The 7,555-nt window shown below is 36.5% G+C and overlaps 1 pseudogene; it reads right to left on the bottom strand.

The window, feature by feature from the left end:
* Positions 1-211: 211 nt before the first annotated feature.
* On the bottom strand, positions 212-1,320 carry LOC110211877 (biorientation of chromosomes in cell division protein 1 pseudogene; annotated as a pseudogene).
* Positions 1,321-7,555: the final 6,235 nt, after the last annotated feature.

The following is a 7,555-nucleotide window of genomic DNA, read 5'->3' as shown; positions in this document are numbered from 1 at the left end:
AACCCAGTCATGAACAATGAATTCCTCTCAAATTAGTTTTTTTCTGCAAAGATTTTTATAGCTAAATTCATACAATTCCTGTGTATGTCTTTAAAAATAGATTCCCATATATTTTATGCATTTCATAGTAATTTTGAATGGAATTTCTTTTTTTATGTTTAAAAAATTTTATTAGAAAAGTGAAAATAACATTTAATAAATCAATTCAAATCCCTCCCACGTCAAAGTAACAAAACCCCTACAACATGTACTACCCACCCTTTTCCCTAAAACTTACATAAAAGGCAGAAGTTCTAAGCAACTTCCTGAGTGCCTGTAAGGATTCAGTCCTTCCACCTATCAATTCAATAGCTTTCTTAAGGATTATAAAGGTCCCATTATAAAGGTCAGTTTCTCTACTGGCAAACTGCATTTCCCCCCTTCAAACTGTTACACTGCTCTCACTAAGGAATGAAATCTGAAGGCTCTACAATCTTTGACGATCTTCATTATGAGGCTGCAGTCTTGTCAAGTTGAATAAGCTTATTCACTCTCAATTACATGGAATTTTTAGCAGCTGTCATCAAAGGCATAAGAAAAAAAGGCTTAAGAGGAATCCTGAGAAGGAGCAGGTGGATCCTGATTTTCAGGCTCTGGAGGGGGAGCTGGGATAGTGTCTTCTTTCTTCTGTGCAGCCAGGAACTCATGAATTGCTCGCTCTATCTGTGGCCTAAAGATGTGGTTTAGCTTTGGTTCCACTACCTGTGAAATAATTCTGTCCACTCCAGCTTCCAGCATTCCTGACTGAACCACACTCTGTCTCAGCCCATTTCTCAACTGGTTTTTGTTCATTGCTGGGTTCCACTCCTGCTTGTCCAGATGAGTTGACACAAAGTTGTCTGCTTTCTGTCTTAGATTTTGGTAAGCTGGCTTGGTGTCGACGTCGGCGAGGCAGTCCCTGCGGAAGCCGTCGAACAGGCCGCGGCTCTTGAGCTGCTCCACTATGAGCGCGATGAGCTGCGAGTCCCCGGGCGGCGGCGAAGCCGGGTTGGTAACGCCGGCGCCGGCGCCCCCCGAGGCCGAGGCCGCCGAGGCCTGCCCGGAGCCGCCGGCGCCGCCCCTGCCGCCGCCGCCCGCGCTAGCCCCGGCGCTCCCTCGGCCGCTGTCCGCCATGGCCACGCCCTCGGCCCGGGGCCACGCCGGCGGTCCTCGCCCGGGGCTTGAGGGGGCGGCCACTCGCGGCCCCGGCCCGGCCTCGGCCAGGCAGCACGGGCTGCCTGAAACAGCGCGGCGTATCCCGCCGGAGCCTCGGCCGCTGCTGCCGCTGCGAACGCGAACCATGTGGCGCACCGGGATTTCTTTTTTTTTTTTTAATCCCTTTTACTTTTAGGGCGAGGGGTAGAGAGAGAGAAGAGGCAATACATAGAAAGAATGACTTTTGTAGATTTATTTTGTATCCTGTTACTTTATTGAAGTTACTAATAATTTTGTTTAACTTTTTAGTTTTATCTATATGGTCTTCTAAGAAACTATCAAGTTTCTTTCAAAACTTTCAAAAGTAGTAATTTTGTTTCTTCTTTGTCTATACTTATTCCTTTAATTTTTCATTATCTTCTTGCTACAGCATGTATTTCTAGAACTATATAAAATGATTGATTATAAGGGACATCTTTGTTTTATTTTGGAGCTTATTGAAAAGGCCTCATGCGACTCTATTATAGATAATGTCTGCTCTTTGTTTTGGATATATATGGTTTACCATATTAAGAAAAGCTCTATTTTTATATATTTCAAGTGTTTTTAGCTAGAAAAGGGATTGTTTACCATGTTGAAAGTTTTTCTGCAACTGACACTATCTTATTTATTGTTTTTATAATTAATGTGATTTACTATGTTTTCTTAATATTGAACCTCAGTTTTGAATGTTAATCCATTCTGGTCAAATCAAAAAGACAATTCAATATGCATTTATTAAGCACTTACTTTGTGCCTGATACAGTGTAAGAGCTTGGATTAAAAATACAAAGAAAAGGAAAGACAGTCCCTGAGCTCAGGTAGCTTACCTTCTACCTGGAGAAGAAAGCACTTAAAAGAAAGCCCACTAGTGGCCATGTGAAGAGTACTTACCTGCACAGAAGCATGGCAGAAGTCAAGAGAGTCAGGAACAGAACCCAGAGAGGAAGGAAGAAATAAACTTGATGGACATGGGCACTCTAGTTGAAATGGACTTCTAGGAAGAGCTGTCAATCAAAGAAAGAGGCCACAAGGAGGGAGTCTTCTTCCAGGATGAGAAGGCGACTAGGACAGAGTGGTAAGAGGGCACAATTTTTAATATGTTTCTATACCCTTTTTGATAATATTTTATTCAGTATTTATTAGTGTTTGTTTGGGATATTGGTATATAGTCTTTTTTCTCTGCTTGTCTCTACTTATGTTGGGTATCAAGATTTTTTCAAACAATGTATGTAAAATTGAAGGTAACTGTTCTTTGAAAATTTCATAGAATTAACTTACAAATCCACGTATTCCTGCCTACTTCTCCATAATCTAATTTATATGGGTATTTTTTCCTCCAGTAAGAATCACAAATTATCCATACGTTCTTTGACTTCTGAATACTTGTCCACGTCTGTAGAATATTTGTGACACCAAAACCCTTCCTTCAGGTCTTTTTTCATTACACTGACAAGATTGGGGCAACTAGGTATTGCAGTGGATAAATGCCAGGCCTGGAGTCAGGAAGACTCATTATTCTGAGTTCAAATATGGCCTCAGAAACTTATAAGCTGTGTGACTTTAGGCAAGTTACTTAACCCTTTTTGCCTCAGTTTCCTCATCTGTAGAAGAATCTGGAGAAGGAAATGGAAAACCACTCCAGTATCTTTACCAAGAAAATCCTAAATAGGGTCACACAGAGTCATGTATGATTGAAAACAACTGAATAAACAGCAACGACAGCACAGGGTTCATTTGTTTTCACATGATCTTGCTACCCAACTAGCATACTTCCTTTCTTAGTAATGCTTGTTTCTAATGATGCCTTTTATGTCACTTCTTCTATACAACTCAAGTCATTGTTGATAATATTCCACAATCTACTTATACCTACCATTGTCTTTTGCAGTACCTGAAGTTTTTATTCTTTTGGAATCATTATGCTTCTGGATTTGTGCATATAACATCACTGAGAGGTTATTCCTGTTAAAGTGATAGGTTTTGGGGTTAGAACATAACTTGTGATTGTAAAAGTGTCAGAATATCCTCTTGCTATTCAATTATGAGCCCAGTTTAGTGTCCACCAGCAGATCTTGTTCAAGAAACATACACTGATTGGAATAATTCAATAAGCTACCCATTCAACTGCATGTAATAATTTGGACAGTCTATATTTTCTCTCCATTTGATTTTTTCTTATTTGAATGTCTAGAACAATCCCTTTTAAGGATCTATACATCTCATCAAAGAAACCATTTAGTGTTCCAGTGTTGATTCAATAAGCTTAATGTCATCTGCACATGTGAATATCTATAGCACCATTAAAATATAGAGCTAACAAAATTAGGACTATTGAACACAAACCATTTGCACTCTGGACACAATCCAAAATGTGTGTCCTACTGAGGGTACGTCAGACTTGAAATTTACATTGAATTCTTCTGGACAATATTAAGTTAGATTAAGTATTTATCATTTTAATAAATTATTATGTGTTTATTGTCTAGATAACAAAGAGTCTCCTAGAACAAACTAGAGACTATATGAATATTATCTTTTTTCTTTTTCTTTTATTTCCCTCTCATTTTGCATCTTATGATGCAATCCTGGGAAAACGGAGGTCGCAGAGTCATAGTATTGGAAGGTAATCTTGCCTATACATCAGCTCTCAAGAAGGCTTACCTTTAAACAATCAAAAATGTTTTAAAATCTTACTAAACTCACCTCAGTATTAGGGAGAAAAATACTGAATTTGGAGTCAGGATGCCTGGGTTTAAATCCCATCTCTGTTTCTTACTGCCTCTATGAAGTCAAGTCAAGCATATCTTGCCTGTCTTGTGCATTCTAGACACTGTACCAAGTGCTAGGGATACAAAAAAAAAATGCCAAAAAAAAATTACTCTTGTGCAACTGTGAGCAAGTTATTTCTATTCACTAGGCCTCAGCTTATTCTTCTGAAAAAGGACATGTGATCTCTAAGGTTGACTCTAACGTTCAGTGAACCTATGGTTTCATATTCCCCAAGAAGGTAATTCATTCAATACTTTGAGTTGGGAGGTGTCTTACAGACTGGTCAAACTACCCTTATATTTACAGAAGAGAAAATGGAAGTTCAGAGAATGAGTGTCTTTACTAAGGTCACACAGAGTATGAGGCAAGACTAGGCTAGACTCCAGATCTTTTGACCTACAGTCTAGTCCTCTTTCTGCTTTGCCAGGCTGATACTTGATTTCAAGACCAATGGCTAGTTCAGAAATCTATTCAAGAATCAATGGCAGGTAGGGAATTGCAGCAAAGTATGATTCCTTTGGGATTGAGCAAATGCCATTTAATTACAGAAATAGCTCATATCCCCTGCTTCCAAAATTGCTATTTCAATTAGTGTTACAAGCTTAATGTAAAGATATAAGATGATGGTGGCTTAATTTTCCCATTTTAGTCTATAATTTACCATTTTTACCAAAGGATACTTTGTAATAATATATGGAGTCTCTCATAATGAAGCATTTCAGGGTTTTAAAGTGAAGGCTCCTAAGAATGGATAGAATGACATGTAAAAGGATCAATTTTACTAATTACATTGGCTTAGTTTGTAAATTTAATGCAAGAAATCTATTACCATGTTACAAAGAAACTGGTATCCTCCTCTGCTTTATGAAATGTAATATCAGATAGACTTTCCCTGCTGAATACTTTTCATTATTTGAATAATATTTTATAATAAATATCTTGCGATCATAATGCTTTTATATTGATGCACAATAATTAAATTCTATAAAGCAAATAGTCACTAAAATACTTCAATGCAGCTCAAAAATGAGACATTAGAATATTTTACAAACAAGCTGAATTCCAGGCCTGGAAACTAGGCATAAAGCTACATAACACCTGTTATATATAGCCCCTTCTCCTCTGACACTGCCATCAATCTGGGCAGGTTTTTACCACCTTGTGCCTTGACTATTACCATATCCTGCTGGTTGGTCTCCCTATCTCATCTCACCCCATTCCAGGTCATCCTCCATTCAATTGCCAAAGTGATCTTTTGAAAGCACAATTCTGAACATGTTAAATCTTCTACCCACCACATTAAGGTCCCTGTGGTCCCTATTGGCTCTAAGATAAAATTTAAAATCATTTGTTTGGCTTTTAAAGCCTTTCATAACCTGATCCCTTCCTGTCTTTCCAATCTTCTTACACCCTAACCCCCTCCATGTACTCTCCAATACTATAGTGTCATTTACCTTTAGGCTGTTTCTGCCACTGGACACTTCACCTTCTGACTCTGGGAATTTTCACTATTTACTTCCCTTTCCTGGGATTCTTTTCTTCCTCATCTCTAGCTCCTTGTCTTCCTTGGTTTCCTTCAAATCCTCATTCATTTTTTTTCTCTTTCTGCAAGAAGACTTTCCCTATTCTTGTTAATACTAGTGCCTTTATATACTTAAAATATTCTGTTTGTATCTTATTTGTACATGGCTATTCATTAGGCTGTGAGTTTCATGAAAACAAGGAGTGTCTTTTACAAAGGTAAAGCATTTAGCCCAATTTCTGATGCACAATCAGCATTTAATAAATGCTTGTTGACTGTTTTATGTTTTGAACTCAGGTAGCCAGTATCAAATCTGACATGTTCAATAAAGAATCTGATAAATAATTCAAAGTAAACATAATCAAAACTAATTATACTGGCTCACTTAATAGCCAGGTCAGTAACTCAGGATAAGCCAATGGCAAAAATATTTTTTTTAATCTAATGTAATAAAATGTAATAATATAGATACTCATTACACTATGTATATAATATGTATAACATATTATACTACATAAAATCTATCTATCTATCCGTATAGCTATTGGATTTCTAGAATAAGTTTCTTCCATCCTGCACTCTTCCAATAACCAAGATGGCATACTGGCAAAATTATATTATTTAATCTGTTATGAAATGAAAAATAATAGGGATTAGGTGGACAAATATTGAATCATTTATTGATTACCAAAGACTACATAAAAAAGCATATATGGTTTAACATAATGGTTCTCAAACCTCTTGGTCTCAGGAACTGTTTACACTATTAGACACAAATGTGTGTGTGTGTGTGTGTGTGTGTATGTGTAAAACCATACTGTACAAAATTAACTTATCAATTCTTTCTCTGGAGACAGAATCTTCCTTTATAGTCCCTTTGTAGTTAATTTGGTTACTTACAATAGTCAAAATTGTTCTTAAAACAATATTGCTGTTACTGTATGCAGTGTTCTTTTCATCCTACTCATTTCACTCTTTTTAATTTCATGCAAATCTTTCTATGTTCTTTTCTAAAATCAGTGAGCTCTTCATTTCTTCTAGCACAGTGGTGTTCCATCACAATAATATACCACAACTTGTTTAGATATTGCCCAACTGACTGTCATCTCTACAATTTCCAGTTCTTTGCCACCACAAAGAGAGCTGCTATAAACATTCTAGAACATATAGATTCTTTTCCTTTTCCCCCAATCATCTTGGGAAACAGATCTAATAGTAGCATTGCTGGGTCAAAGGATATACACAGTTTTATAACTCTTTGGGCGTAATTCCAGATTGCTCTCCAAAACAGTTGGATTAGTTCACAGTTCCACCAAGAATGAATTAGTGTCCCAATTTTCCACATCCCCTCCAAAATTGGTTGCTTTCCCTTTCAATCATTTTAGCCAATATGATAGGTGTAAAATAATATCTACAGGTTGTTTTAATTTGCATTTCTCTGATAAATAATGATTTAGAGCATTTTTTATGACTATAAATTGTTTTGATTTCTTCATTGGAAAACTGCTCGTTCATATCCTTTGACCATTTATCAATTGGGGAATGACTTGTATTCTTATAGATTTGACAAAATTATTTATAAAATGTATTCAGGATTCTAAAGACCTTTTGTTTATGTCATTTATACCTATCAGTATTTCCCATATTAGAAATTAAAACTGAAGAAAACTTAAATCGTATTTATTTAAAATAACAATAATAAGTATATTACATAAAAACATAAATAACATTTTATGAAATAAATACATTTTCTAAAATAGAAAATTAGAAGAGAGGTATTATTTTATATTGTTTGTAAATCTCTTCAATGTCTGGTTTAATGACTATATCTGGCTTTTAATAAATGCTTCTGAATTCACTCTATTGAAATACTTCTTGGGAGTGAAGTATATGAAAAACATTCAGTCTTATGGAGAAGCATAGTTGGAAGGTGGAGGAGTATTTTAACAGGCAAATAATACTTTAGCATTATTATGAAAATAGTTTAGACCTCATGGACCCCATGAACAGGCTTCAGGGACCCTTAGGAATCCTCGGACTATACTTTAA

The sequence above is a fragment of the Phascolarctos cinereus genome, unplaced genomic scaffold, assembly GCF_003287225.1.
Source record: "Phascolarctos cinereus isolate Bilbo 61053 unplaced genomic scaffold, phaCin_HiC Scaffold_5;HRSCAF=322, whole genome shotgun sequence".
In the NCBI taxonomy this organism is placed as follows: domain Eukaryota; kingdom Metazoa; phylum Chordata; class Mammalia; order Diprotodontia; family Phascolarctidae; genus Phascolarctos; species Phascolarctos cinereus.
The sequence above is the reverse complement of the archived record's forward strand: the minus strand, read 5'-3'. Positions and strand labels throughout refer to the sequence as shown.